We start from the raw sequence: 15,607 nt of genomic DNA on the forward strand, positions 1-15,607 counted from the left end.
GACAGAAACAACTGGAAATATGGAAAACAGGAGACAGCAACAACTGGAGACAGGTGCAACTGGAGACAGGTGCAACTGGAGATAGGAACGACTGGAGTCAGAGGCTACTGGAGACAGAAACAACTGGAGACAGGAATAACTGGAAACATGAACAAGTGAAAACAGGAACAATTGGATTCAGGAAAAACTGAAGACAGGAACAACTGCTGTCAGAGACAACTGGAGACAGGAACAATTGGAGACCGGAAGAACTGGAGACAGAGGCAACTGGAGAGAGAGAAAGCTGGAGAGAGGAACAACTGGAGACAGGTGCAACTGGAGACAGGAACAAATGGAGACAGGAAAAACTAAAGACAAGGACAACTGGAGACAGGAACATCTGGAGACAGAGGCTACTGGAGACAGGAACAACTGGAGACAGGAACAATTGCAGACATGACCAACTGAAGAAAGGAACAACTGGCTTTAGGAAAGACTGGAGACATGACCAATTGGTGACGAAGACAAGTGGAGACAGGAACAAATGGAGAAAGGAACAATGGGAGATGGGGACAACTGGAGACAGGAACAAATGGAGACAGAGGCGACTGGAGACAGGAACAACTGGTGACTGAGACAAATGGAGATGGGAACAAATGGAGACAGGAACAACTGGAGACAGGGACAAAGGGAGAGAGGAACAAATGGATGCAGATGTTACTGGAGACAGGAACAACTGGAGACAGGAACAACTTGAGACATGACCACCTGAAGACAGGAATAACTGGCTTCAGGAAAAACTGGAGGCAGGAACAACTGATGACTGAGACAACTGTAGAAACATAGAATCATAGAAACACAGAAAATAGGTGCAGGAGTAGGCCAGTCGGCCCCTCCAGCCTGCACCACCATTCAATGAGTTCATGGCTGAACATGCAACCTCAGTACCCCATTCCTGCTTTCTCGCCAGACTCCTTGATCCCCCGAGTAGTAAGGACTATATCTAACTCCTTTTTGAATATATTTAGTGATTTGGCCTCAACAAGTTGCTGTGGTCGAAAATTCCACAGGTTCACCACTCTCTGGGTGATGAAGTTTCTCCTCATCTCAGTCCTAAATGGCTTACCCCTTATCCTTAGACTGTGAACCCTGATTCTGGACTTCCCCAACATTGGGAACATTCTTCCGGCATCTAACCTGTCTAAACCCAACAGAATTTTAAACGTTTCTATGAAATCCCCTCTCATTCTTCTGAACTCCAGTGAATACAATCCCAGTTGATCCAGTCTTTCTTGATATGTCAGTCCAGCCATCCCGGGAATCAGTCTGGTGAACCTTCGCTGCACTCCCTCAATAGCAAGAATGTCCTTCCTCAAGTTAGGAAATCAAAACTGTACACAATACTCCAGGTGTGGCCTCACCAAGGCCCTGTACAACTGTAGCAATACCTCCCTGCCCCTGTACTCAAATCCCCACAATGAAGGCCAACATGCCATTTGCTTTCTTAACCGCCTGCTGTACCTGCATGCCAACCTTCAATGACTGATGTATCATGACACCCAGGTCTCGTTGCACCTCCCCTTTTCCTAATCTGTTACCATTCAGATAATATTCTGTCTCTCTGTTTTTACCAACAAAGTGGATAACCTCACTTTTATCCACATTGTACTTTATCTGCCATGCATTTGCCCACTCACCTAACCTATCCAAGTAACTCTGCAGCCTCATCGCATCCTCCTCGCAGCTAACACTGCCACCCAACTTTGTGTCATCCTCAAATTTGGAGATATTACATTTTATCCCCTCGTCCAAATCATTAATGTACAAAGTAAACAGCTGGGCCCCCAGCACAGAACCGTGCGGTACCCCACTAGTCATTGCCTGCCATTCTGAAAAGTACCCATTTATTCCTACTCTTTGTTTCCTGTCTGACAACCAGTTCTCAATCCATGTCAGCACACTACCCCCAATCCCATGTCCTTTAAATTTGCACATTAATCTCTTGTGTGGGACCTTGTCGAAAGCCTTCTGAAAGTCCAAATATATCACATCAACTGGTTCTCCCTTGTCCACTCTACTGGAAACATCCTCAAAAAATTCCAGAAGATTTGTCAAGCATTTGTCACAAATCCATGCTTACTTGGACCGATCATGTCACCTCTTTCCAAATGCGCTGCTATGACATCATTAATAATTGATTCCATCATTTTACCTACTACTGATGTCAGGCTGACCGGTCTCTCATTCCCTGTTTTCTCTCTCCCTCCTTTTTTAAAAAGTGGGGTTACATTGGCAACCCTCCCCTCGATCGGAACTGATCCAGAGTCAATGGAATGTTGGAAAATGACTGCCAATGCATCCGCTATTTCCAAGGCCACCTCCTTAAGTACTCTGGGATGCAGTCCATCAGGCCCTGGGAATTTATCGGCCTTCAATCCTATCAATTTCCCCAACACAAATTCCCGACTAATAAAGATTTCCCTCAGTTCCTCCTTCTTACTAGACCCTCTGACCCTTTTATATCCGGAAGGTTGTTTGTGTCCTCCTTTGTGAATTCCAAACCAAAGTACTTGTTCAATTGGTCTGCCATTTCTTTGTTCCCCATTATGACTTCCCCTGATTCTAACTGCAGGGTACCTACGTTTGTCTTTACTAACCTTTTTCTCTTTACATATCTATAGAAACTTTTGCAGTCCATCTTAATGTTCCCTGCAAGCTTCTTCTCGTACTCTATTTTCGCTGCCCGAATCAAACCCTTTGTCCTCCTCTGCAGAGTTCTAAATTTCTCCCAGTCCCCATGTTCACTGCTATTTCTGGCCAATTTGTATGCCACTTCCTTGGCTTTAATACTATCCCTGATTTCTCTTGATAGCCACTGATGAGCCCTCTTCCCTTTTTTATTTTTACGCCAGAGAGGGATGTACAATTGTTGTAGTTCATCAATGCAGTCTCTAAATGTCTGCCATTGCTCATTCACTGGCAACCCCTTAAGTATCATTCGCCAATCTATACTAGCCAATTCACGCCTCATACCTTCAAAGTTACCCTTCTTAAGTTCTGGACCATGGTCTCTGAAGTAACTTCTCCATGCTAATGTAGAATTCCAACATATTATGGTCACTCTTCCCCAAGGGACCTCGCACAACGAGATTACTAATTAATCCTCTCTCATTACACAGCACCCAGTCTAAGATGGCCTCCCCCCTAGTTGGTTCCTCGACATATTGGTCTAGAAAACCATCCCTGATGCACTCCAGGAAATCCTCCTCCACCGTAATGCTTCCAGTTTGGTTAGCCCAATCTATATGCATATTAAAGTCACCCATGATCACTGCTGTACCTTTACTGCATGCACCCCTAGTTTCCTTTTTGATACCCTCCCCAACAGCATTACTATTGTTTGAAGGTCTGTACACAACTCCCACTACCGTTTTTTGCCCTTTGGTGTTCTGCAGCTCTACCCATATTGATTCCACATCATCCAAGCTAATGTCCTTCCTAACTATTGCATTAATTTCCTCTTTAAGCAGTAGACAGGAACAACTTGAAACCAGAACAATTGGAGACAGAAGAAACTGGAGACAGAGACAGCTGGAAACAGAGACAGCTGGTGACAGAGACAACTGAAGACAGGAACAACTGGAGACAGGAACAACTGGAGACAGGAACAGCTGAGTACAAGGAAAACTCGATACAGAGACAACTGGAGACAGAGACAACTGGAGACAGAGACAACTGGAGACAGGAGCAAATCAAGGCAGAGACAATTGGAGACAAAAAAATTTGGAGACATTGGCAACTGGAGACAGGATCAAATGGAAACAGCAAAAAGTGGAGAAGGAACAACTGTGAATAGGAACAACTGGAGACAGAGACAACTGGAGACAGGTACAACTGGAGACAGGAACAAATGGAGTCAGGAACAACTGGAGACAAAGACAACTGGAGAAAGGTACAACTAGAGACCGCAACTACTTGAGACAGATGCTGCTGGAGACAGGAACAACTGGAGACAGGAACAACTGGAGACAGAGGCTACTGGAGACAGGAACAAAAGGAAGCAGGAACAACTGGAGACATGAGCAACTGAAGACAGGAACAACTGGATTCAGGAAAAACTGGAGACAGGAACAATTGCTGACAGAGACATCTTGAAACAGGCACAACTGGAGATAGGAACAGCTGGAGAAAGAGACAGCTGGAGACAGGAACAACTGGAGACTGGAACAAATGGAGACAGGAACAACTGAAGACAGGAACAACTGGAGACAGAGACAACTGGAACAGGGACAATTGGAGAAAGGAACAACTGGAGACAGGAACAACTGGGGTCAGAGACAACTGGAGATAGAGACAAATGTAGACAGGGACAACTGGAGACAGAGACAACCGGAGTCAGGGACAACTGGAGACAGGGACAACAAGAGACAGGAAGAACTGGAGACAGAGACAACTGGAGCAGGAATAACTGGAGACAGGAACAACTGTGGTCAGAGACAACTGGAGACAGGGACAATTGGAGAAAGGAACAACTGGAGACAGGAGCAACTTGGGTCAGAGACAACTGGAGACAGAGACAACTGTAGTCAGGAACACCTGGAGACAGAGACAACTGGAGTCAGGGACAACAGGAGACAAGGACAACAGGAAACAGAGACAACTGAGACAGAAACAACTGGAGGCAGGGACTATTGCAGACAGAGACAACTCGTGACAGAAACAAAAGCAGACCAGAACAACTGGAGACTGAGACAAATGGAGACAGGAACAACTGGACACAGAAAACTGGAGACAGGAACTACTGGAGACAGAGACAACTGGAGATAGGAACAACTGGAGACAGGGACAAGTGGAGACAGAAACAACTGGAGACATGGACAACTGGACACGGGAACAACTGGGGGCAGAGATAACTGGAAACCGTCACAACTGGAGAAAGAGATAACTGGAGAAAGAGACAACTGGAGACATGGACAACTGGAGAAAGATACAACTGGAGACAGAAACACCGAGAGACAGGAACACTGGAGACACGAATAACTAAGAAACAGAGTCAACTGGAGACAGGAACAACTGGAGACTGGTGCAACTGGAAATATGGAAAACTGGAGACAGCAACACATGGACACAGGAACAACTGGAGAGATGTGCAATTGGAGACAGGAAATACTGGACACAGAGGCTACTGGAGACACGAACAACTGCAGACAGGAACAACTGGAGACATGTGCTACTGAAGACAGGAACAACTGGATTCAGGAAAAACTGGAGACAGGAACATCTGCTGACAGAGACAACTGGAGACAGGAACAACTGGAGACCGTAACAACTGGAGACAGAGGAAACGGGAGAAAGAGACAGCTGGAGACAGGAACTACTGGAGACAGGAGCAACTGGAGACAGGAACAAATGGAGACAGGAACAATTGGAGACAGAGACAACTGAAGAATGGACCAACTGGAGACAGAGACAACTGTAGACAGAGACAACTGGAGACAGCAACAATCGAGACAGAGACAACTGGAGACAAAAACATTGGAGACAATAGCAACTGGAGACAGGATCAGGTGGACACAGCGAAAGCTGGAGAAGGAACAACTGGGGACAGGAACAACTGGAGACAGAGACAACTGGAGACAGGAACAACTGGAGACAGCAATAACTGGAGACAGGAACAACTGGAGACAGAGATAACTGGAGACAGAAACAACTGGAGACAGGAACAAATGGAGACAGAGAGAACTGGAGACAGGGACACGTGGAGACAGAGACAACTCGTGACAGGAACAAATGCAGACAGAGAACAATGGCGACAGAGACAACTGGAGACAAGGACAACTGGAGAGAGGAACAACTGGAGTCAGAGACAACTGCAGACAGGGGCAAATGGAGACAGGAACAAATGGTGACTGGAGCAACTGGAGACAGAGACAATTGGAGAGAGCGACAAATGTAGACAGGAACAATTTGAGACAGAGGCAACTGGAGTCAGGGACGACTGGAGACAGGGACGACTGGAGACAGGGACAACAGGAAACAGAGACAACTGGAGACAGAAACAACTGGAGGCAGAAACATCTCACGACAGAGTCAACTGGAGACAGGGACAAGTGGAGACAGAGACAACTCGTGACAGGAACAACTGCAGACAGAGATCAATGATGACAGGTACAACTGGAAACATGAACAAATGGAGACGGGAACAATTGGGGACAGAGACAACTGAAGACAGTAACAACTGGGGACTGAGACAACTGCAGACAGGAGCACTGGAGACATGAACAACTGGAGACAGGAGCAACTGGAGACAGGGATAACTGGAGACAGGGACAAGTGGAGACAGAGACCAATCGTGACAGGAACAACTGCAGACAGAGATCACTGGCGACAGAGACAACTGGAGACAAGGACAACTGGAGACTGGAATAATTGGGGACAGAGACAACTGGAGACAGTAACAACTGGAGACAGAGACAACCGGAGTCAGGGTCAACTGGAGACAGGGACAACTGGAGACAGGGACCACAGGAAACAGTGACAACTGGAGACAGAAACAACTGGAGGCAGATACAACTGGAGACAGGGACAACTGGAGACAGGGGCAAGTGGAGACAGAGACAACTCATGACAGGAACAACTGCAGACAGGAACAACTGGAGACCGGGACAATTGGAGACAGGAACAACGGGGCACAGAGAACTGGACAATGGAACAGCTGGTGACACGAACAACTGGAGACAGGAGCAACTGGAGACAGACACAACTGAAGACAGAGACAACTGGTGACAGGAACAACTGGAGACAGGTACAACTGGAGTCAGGGACAACTGGAGATTGGGGCAACTGGAGACAGAAACAACTGGAGGCAGATACAACTGGAGACAGAGACAACTCGAGACAGGGACAACTGCAGACAGAGACCACTTGCGACAGAGACAACTGGAGACATGGACAACTGGAGACTGGAACAACTGGAGACAGGGAAAACTGGAAGAAGGAACAATTGGAAATATGGAAAACTGGAGACAACATCAACTGGAGACAGGTGCAACTGGAGATAGGAACTACTGGAGACAGAGGCTACTGGAGACAGACAAAGCTGGAGATAGGAACACATGGAGACAGAAGCAACTGGAGACAGGAATAAATGGAGACAGGAAAAACTAAAGACAAGGACAACGGTTTAAAGGAACAACTGGAAACAGAGGCTAATGGAGACAGGAACAACTGGAGACAGAATCAACGAGATCGAGACAACTGGAGACAAGTACAACTGGAGACACGAAAAACTGGAGACCGAGACAACTGGAGACAGAAACAACTGGAGACAGAGAGAACTGGAGACAAAACACTGGAGACAGGAACAACTGGAGACAGTAAAAAGTGGAGACAGTTACAAATGGAGATAGTTGCATCTGGAGAAGGGAACAACTGGAGACAGGAAAAACTGGAGACAATAGCAACTGGAGACAAGAACAACTGGAAAAAGGAACAACTGGAGACAGGAACAACTGCAGACAGATAACTGGAGACATTAACAACTGGAGATAGGAACAAGTGGAGACATGTACAACTTGAGAAGGGGTGAAATTGAGACAGCGACAACAGGAGACAGGAACAACTGGAGATGGGAACAACTAGGGACAGGAACAAGCGGAGACAGGTTCAACTGGAAATCATGACAACTGGAAACAGAGACAACTGGAGACAGGAACAACTGGAGACAGGTACAACTGGAGATAGTTACAACTGGAGAAAGGGACAAATGGAGACAGGGACAACAGGAGACATTAACAACTGGAGACAGGAACAAATGAGACAGGAACAAATGGAGGCAGGAACAAATGGAGGCAGGAACAACTGGAGACAGAGACAACTGGAGAAAGGAAAAACTATTGACAATTGCAACTGGAGACAAGAAAAACTGGAGATAGGAACAACTGGAGACAGTAACAACTGGAGACAGGAACAACTGGAGATAGGAACAAATGCAGACAGGAACAAGTGGACACATGAATAACTGGAGACAGGAACAACTGGAGAAAGAGACAACTGGAGACAAAGACAACTGGATACTGAGACAACTGGAGACAAGAACAACTGAAGGCAAAGGCAATTGGAGAGAGAGACAAAAGGAGACAGGAACAATTGGAGACAGGAACAACTGGAGAAAGGAACAACTGGAGAAAGGAACAACTGGAGAAAGGAACAACTGGAGAAAGGAACAAGTGGAGACAGGGACAACTGGAAACAGCGGCAAATTGAAAAAGGAACAACTGGAGACAGTAGCAAGTGGAGACAGGTAGAACTGGAGATAGTTACAACTGGAGAAAGGGACAAATGGAGGCAGGAACAACTGGAGACAGAGACAACTGGAGACAGGAACAAGTGGAGACAGGGACAACTGGAAACAGCGACAACGGGAGATAGGAACAACTGGAGACAGTAACAAGTGGAGACAAGTACAACTGGAGATAGTTACAACTGGAGAAGGGAACAACTGGAAAAAACTGGAGACAATAGCAACTGGAGACAAGAACAACTGGAGATAGGAACAACTGGAAAAAGGAACAACTGAAGACAGGAACAACTGCAGGCAGATAACTGGAGACATTAACAACTGGAGATAGGAACAGCTGGAGACAGGAACAAGTGGAGACATGTACAACTGGAGATAGAGCGAAATTGAGACAGCGACAACAGGAGACAGGAACAACTGGAGATGGGAACAACTTGGGACAGGAACAAGTGGAGGCAGGTTCAACTGGAGATCATGACAACTGGAGAGTGGAATAACTAGAGACAGAGCCAAATGGATACAGGAATAACTGGAGACAGGAACAACTGGAGACCGGACCAACTGGAGACAGGAACAAGTGGAGACAGGTGCAACTTGAGGTAAGGACACCAGGAGACAGCGACAAAAGGAGACAGAACAACTGGAGATAGGAACAACTGAAGACTGGAACAAGTGGAAAGAGGTACAACTGGAGAAAGAACACTTGGAGACAGAGACAACTGGGGATAGTAACAACTGGGGACATAGGCAACTGGAGACAGGAACATCTGGAGACAGGACCAAATGGAGACAGCAACAACTGGAGACAGTGACAACTGGAGTCAGAGACAACTGGAGACCGGAATAACAGGAGACAGCAAGAACTGGAGCCCAAGAAAACTGGAGACATGAACAACTGGAGACAGAAACACCTGCATACCGAGACAACTGGAGACAAGAACAACTGGAGACAGCATCAACGAGATCGAGACAACTGGAGACAGAAACAACTGGAGACAGAGCGAACTGGAGACAAAACACTGGAGACAGGAACAACTGGAGACAGTAAAAAGTGGAGACAGGTACAAATGGAGATAGTTGCAACTGGAGAAGGGAACAACTGGAGAAAGGGAAAACTGGAGACAATAGCAACTGGAGACAAGAACAACTGGAAAATGCAACAACTGGAGACAGGAACAACTGCAGACAGATAACTGGAGACATTAACAACTGGAGATAGGGACAGCTGGAGACAGGAACAAGTGGAGACATGTACAACTGGAGAAAGGGTGAAATTGAGACAGCGACAACAGGAGACAGGAACAACTGGAGATGGGAACAACTAGGGACAGGAACAAGCGGAGACAGGTTCAACTGGAAATCACGACAACTGGAAACAGATACAACTGGAGACATGAACAACTGGAGACAGAGACAAATGGATACAGGAACAAGTGGAGACAGGTACAACTGGAGATAGTTACAACTGGAGAAAGGGACAAATGGAGACTGGGACAACAGGAGACATTAACAACTGGAGACAGGAACAAATGGAGACAGGAACAAATGGAGGCAGGAACAAATGGAGGCAGGAACAACTGGAGACAGAGACAACTGGAGAAAGGAAAAACTATTGACAATAGCAACTGGAGACAAGAAGAACTGGAGATAGGAACAACTGGAGACAGTAACAACTGGAGACAGAGACAACTGGAGACAGTGACAAAAGGAGACAGGAACAACTGGAGATAGGAACAAGTGCAGACAGGAACAAGTGGGCACATGAATAACTGGAGACATGAACAACTGGAGAGAGAGACAACTGGAGACAAAGACAACTGGATACTGAGACAACTGGGGACAAGAACAACTGAAGCTAAAGGCAATTGGAGAGAGAGACAACTGGGGACAGGAACAATTGGAGACAGGAACAACTGGAGACAGGAACAACCGGAGAAAGGAACAACTGGAGACAGGAACAACTGGAGACAGAGACAATTCGAGAAAGAGACAAATGGAGACAGAGACAACTGGAGACAGGAAAAAGTGGAGACAATAGCAACTGGAGACAAGATCAACTGGGGATAGGAACAACTGGAGACAGGAACAACTGGAGACAAAGACAACTGCAGACAGATAACTGCAGACAATAACAACTGGAGTTCGGAACAATTGGAGACAGGAACAAGTGGAAACAGGTACAACTGGAGATTGGGACAACTGGAGTTAGGGACAATTTGAGACAGTGACAATAAGAGACAGGAACAACTAGTGTCAGGAACAACTGGGGACAGAGACATCTGTAGACAGGAACAAGTGGAGACAGGGACAACTGGAGATAGTTACAACTGGAGAAAGGGACAAATGGAGACAGGAACAAGTGGAGACAAGTACAACTGGAGATAGTTTCAACTGGAGAAAGGGACAAATGGAGACAGGGACAACAGGAGACATGAACAACTGGAGACAGGAACAAATGGAGATAGGAACAAATGGAGGCAGGAACAAATGGAGGAGGGGACAACTGGAGACAGAGACAACTGGAGATAGGAAAAACTATTGAAAATAGCAACTGCAGACAAGAAATACTGGAGATAGGAACAACTGGAGACAGTAACAACTGGAGACAGCGACATCTGGAGACAGTGACAAAAGAAGACAGGAACAACTGGAGACAGAGACAAATGGATACAGGAATAACTGGAGACAAAAACAACTGGAGAAAGAGACAACTGGAGACTGCGACAAAAGGAGACAGGAACAACTGGAGATAGGAACAAGTGCAGACAGGAACAACCGGACGCATGAATAACTGGAGACAGGAACAATTGTAGAGAGAGACAACTGGAGACAAAGACAACTGGTTACTGAGAAAACTGGAGACAGGAACAACTGAAGCGAAAGGCAACTGGAGGCAGTAACAACTGGAGACAGGAACAACTGGAGACAGGAACAACTGGAGACAGGAACAACTAGAGAAAGGAACAACTGGAGAAAGGAACAACTGGAGACAGGAACAACTGGAGACAGAGACAACTGGAGAAAGAGACAACTGGAGACAGAGACAAATGGAGCCAGGAAAAAGTGGAGACAATAACAACTGGAGACAAGAACAACTGGGGATAGGAACAACTGGAGACAGGAACAACTGGAGACAAAGACAACTGCAGACATATAACTGGAGACAGTAACAACTGGAGTTAGGAACAATTGTAGACAGGGACAAGTGGAGACAGGTACAACTGGAGATTGGGACAACTGGAGTTAGGGACAATTGGAGACAGTGATAATAAGAGACAGGAACAACTAGGGTCAGGAACAACTGGGGACAGAGACATCTGCAGACAGGAACAAGTAGAGACAGGGACAACTGGAGATAGTTACAACTGAAGAAAGGGACAAATGGAGACAGGAACAAGTGGAGACAGGTACAACTGGAGATAGGAACAAGTGCAGACAGGAACAAGTGGACACATGAATAACTGGAGACAGGAACAACTGGAGAGAGAGACAACTGGAGACAAAGACAACTGGAAACTGAGACAACTGGAGACAAGAACAACTGAAGGCAAAGGCAATTGGAGAGAGAGACAACTGGGGACAGGAACAATTGGAGACAGGAACAACTGGAGACAGGAACAACTGGAGAAAGGAACAACTAGAGAAAGGAACAACTGGAGAAAGGAACAACTGGAGAAAGGAACAACTGGAGACAGAGACAACTCGAGAAAGTGACAACTGGAGACAGAGACAACTGGAGACAGGAAAAAGTGGAGACAATAGCAACTGGAGACAAGAACAACTGGGGATAGGAACAACTGGAGACAGGAACAACTGGAGACAAAGACAACTGCAGACAGATAACTGCAGACAGTAACAACTGGAGTTCGGAACAATTGGAGACAGGAACAAGTGGAAACAGGTACAACTGGAGATTGGGACAACTGGAGTTAGGGACAATTGGAGACAGTGACAATAAGAGACAGGAACAACTCGGGTAAGGAACAACTGTGGACAGAGACATCTGTAGACAGGAACAAGTGGAGACAGGGACAACTGGAGATAGTTACAACTGGAGAAAGGGACAAATGGAGACAGGAACAAGCGGAGACAGGTACAACTGGAGATAGTTTCAACTGGAGAAAGGGACAAATGGAGACAGGGACAACAGGAGACAGGAACAACTGGAGATGGGAACAACTTGGGACAGAAACAAGTGGAGGCAGGTTCAACTGGAGATCATGACAACTGGAAACAGAGACAACTGGAGACAGGAACAACTGGAGACAGAGACAAATGGAGACAGGAACAAGTGGAGACAGGTACAACTGGAGATAGTTACAACTGGAGAAAGGGACAAATGGAGAGAGGGACAACAGAAGACATGAACAACTGGAGACAGGAACAAATGGAGACAGGAACAAATGGAGGCAGGAACAAATGGAGGCAGGAACAACTGGAGACAGAGACAACTGGAGATAGGAAAAACTATTGAAAATAGCAACTGCAGACAAGAAATACTGGAGATAGGAACAACTGGAGACAGTAACAACTGGAGACAGCGACAACTGGAGACAGTGACAAAAGGAGACAGGAACAACTGGAGACAGAGACAAATGGATACAGGAATAACTGGAGACAAAAACAACTGGAGACCGAGACAACTGGAGACTGCGACAAAAGGAGACAGGAACAACTGGAGATAGGAACAAGTGCAGACAGGAACAAGCGGACGCATGAATAACTGGAGACAGGAACAACTGGAGAGAGAGACAACTGGAGACAAAGACAACTGGTTACTGAGAAAACTGGAGACAGGAACAACTGAAGACAAAGGCAACTGGAGGCAGTAACAACTGGAGACAGAAACAACTGGAGACAGGAACAACTGGAGACAGGAACAACTAGAGAAAGTAACAACTGGAGGAAGGAACAACTGGAGACAGGAACAACTGGAGACAGAGACAACTGGAGAAAGAGACAACTGGAGACAGAGACAAATGGAGCCAGGAAAAAGTGGAGACGATAACAACTGGAGACAAGAACAACTGGGGATAGGAACAACGGGAGACAGGAACAACTGGAGACAAAGACAACTGCAGACATATAACTGGAGACAGTAACAACTGGAGTTAGGAACAATTGGAGACAGGGACAAGTGGAGACAGGTACAACTGGAGATTGGGACAACTGGAGTTAGGGACAATTTGAGACAGTGACAATAAGAGACAGGAACAACTAGTGTCAGGAACAACTGGGGACAGAGACATCTGTAGACAGGAACAAGTGGAGACAGGGACAACTGGAGATAGTTACAACTGGAGAAAGGGACAAATGGAGACAGGAACAAGTGGAGACAAGTACAACTGGAGATAGTTTCAACTGGAGAAAGGGACAAATGGAGACAGGGACAACAGGAGACATGAACAACTGGAGACAGGAACAAATGGAGATAGGAACAAATGGAGGCAGGAACAAATGGAGGAGGGGACAACTGGAGACAGAGACAACTGGAGATAGGAAAAACTATTGAAAATAGCAACTGCAGACAAGAAATACTGGAGATAGGAACAACTGGAGACAGTAACAACTGGAGACAGCGACATCTGGAGACAGTGACAAAAGAAGACAGGAACAACTGGAGACAGAGACAAATGGATACAGGAATAACTGGAGACAAAAACAACTGGAGAAAGAGACAACTGGAGACTGCGACAAAAGGAGACAGGAACAACTGGAGATAGGAACAAGTGCAGACAGGAACAACCGGACGCATGAATAACTGGAGACAGGAACAATTGTAGAGAGAGACAACTGGAGACAAAGACAACTGGTTACTGAGAAAACTGGAGACAGGAACAACTGAAGCGAAAGGCAACTGGAGGCAGTAACAACTGGAGACAGGAACAACTGGAGACAGGAACAACTGGAGACAGGAACAACTAGAGAAAGGAACAACTGGAGAAAGGAACAACTGGAGACAGGAACAACTGGAGACAGAGACAACTGGAGAAAGAGACAACTGGAGACAGAGACAAATGGAGCCAGGAAAAAGTGGAGACAATAACAACTGGAGACAAGAACAACTGGGGATAGGAACAACTGGAGACAGGAACAACTGGAGACAAAGACAACTGCAGACATATAACTGGAGACAGTAACAACTGGAGTTAGGAACAATTGTAGACAGGGACAAGTGGAGACAGGTACAACTGGAGATTGGGACAACTGGAGTTAGGGACAATTGGAGACAGTGATAATAAGAGACAGGAACAACTAGGGTCAGGAACAACTGGGGACAGAGACATCTGCAGACAGGAACAAGTAGAGACAGGGACAACTGGAGATAGTTACAACTGAAGAAAGGGACAAATGGAGACAGGAACAAGTGGAGACAGGTACAACTGGAGATAGGAACAAGTGCAGACAGGAACAAGTGGACACATGAATAACTGGAGACAGGAACAACTGGAGAGAGAGACAACTGGAGACAAAGACAACTGGAAACTGAGACAACTGGAGACAAGAACAACTGAAGGCAAAGGCAATTGGAGAGAGAGACAACTGGGGACAGGAACAATTGGAGACAGGAACAACTGGAGACAGGAACAACTGGAGAAAGGAACAACTAGAGAAAGGAACAACTGGAGAAAGGAACAACTGGAGACAGGAACAACTGGAGACAGAGACAACTCGAGAAAGTGACAACTGGAGACAGAGACAACTGGAGACAGGAAAAAGTGGAGACAATAGCAACTGGAGACAAGAACAACTGGGGATAGGAACAACTGGAGACAGGAACAACTGGAGACAAAGACAACTGCAGACAGATAACTGCAGACAGTAACAACTGGAGTTCGGAACAATTGGAGACAGGAACAAGTGGAAACAGGTACAACTGGAGATTGGGACAACTGGAGTTAGGGACAATTGGAGACAGTGACAATAAGAGACAGGAACAACTCGGGTAAGGAACAACTGTGGACAGAGAGATCTGTAGACAGGAACAAGTGGAGACAGGGACAACTGGAGATAGTTACAACTGGAGAAAGGGACAAATGGAGACAGGAACAAGCGGAGACAGGTACAACTGGAGATAGTTTCAACTGGAGAAAGGGACAAATGGAGACAGGGACAACAGGAGACAGGAACAACTGGAGATGGGAACACCTTGGGACAGAAACAAGTGGAGGCAGGTTCAACTGGAGATCATGACAACTGGAAACAGAGACAACTGGAGACAGGAACAACTGGAGACAGAGACAAATGGAGACAGGAACAAGTGGAGACAGGTACAACTGGAGATAGTTACAACTGGAGAAAGGGACAAATGGAGAGAGGGACAACAGA

General features: G+C 46.3%; 1 protein-coding gene across 1 annotated transcript in view; it reads right to left on the minus strand.

The window, feature by feature from the left end:
• Positions 1-15,607, minus strand: part of LOC139253730 (contactin-associated protein-like 5) — a 1,639,232-nt gene that overhangs the window by 768,033 nt on the left and 855,592 nt on the right. The gene's annotated exons all lie outside the window — the stretch shown is intronic.

Source organism: Pristiophorus japonicus, chromosome 3 (genome assembly GCF_044704955.1).
Source record: "Pristiophorus japonicus isolate sPriJap1 chromosome 3, sPriJap1.hap1, whole genome shotgun sequence".
NCBI classification, from domain to species: domain Eukaryota; kingdom Metazoa; phylum Chordata; class Chondrichthyes; family Pristiophoridae; genus Pristiophorus; species Pristiophorus japonicus.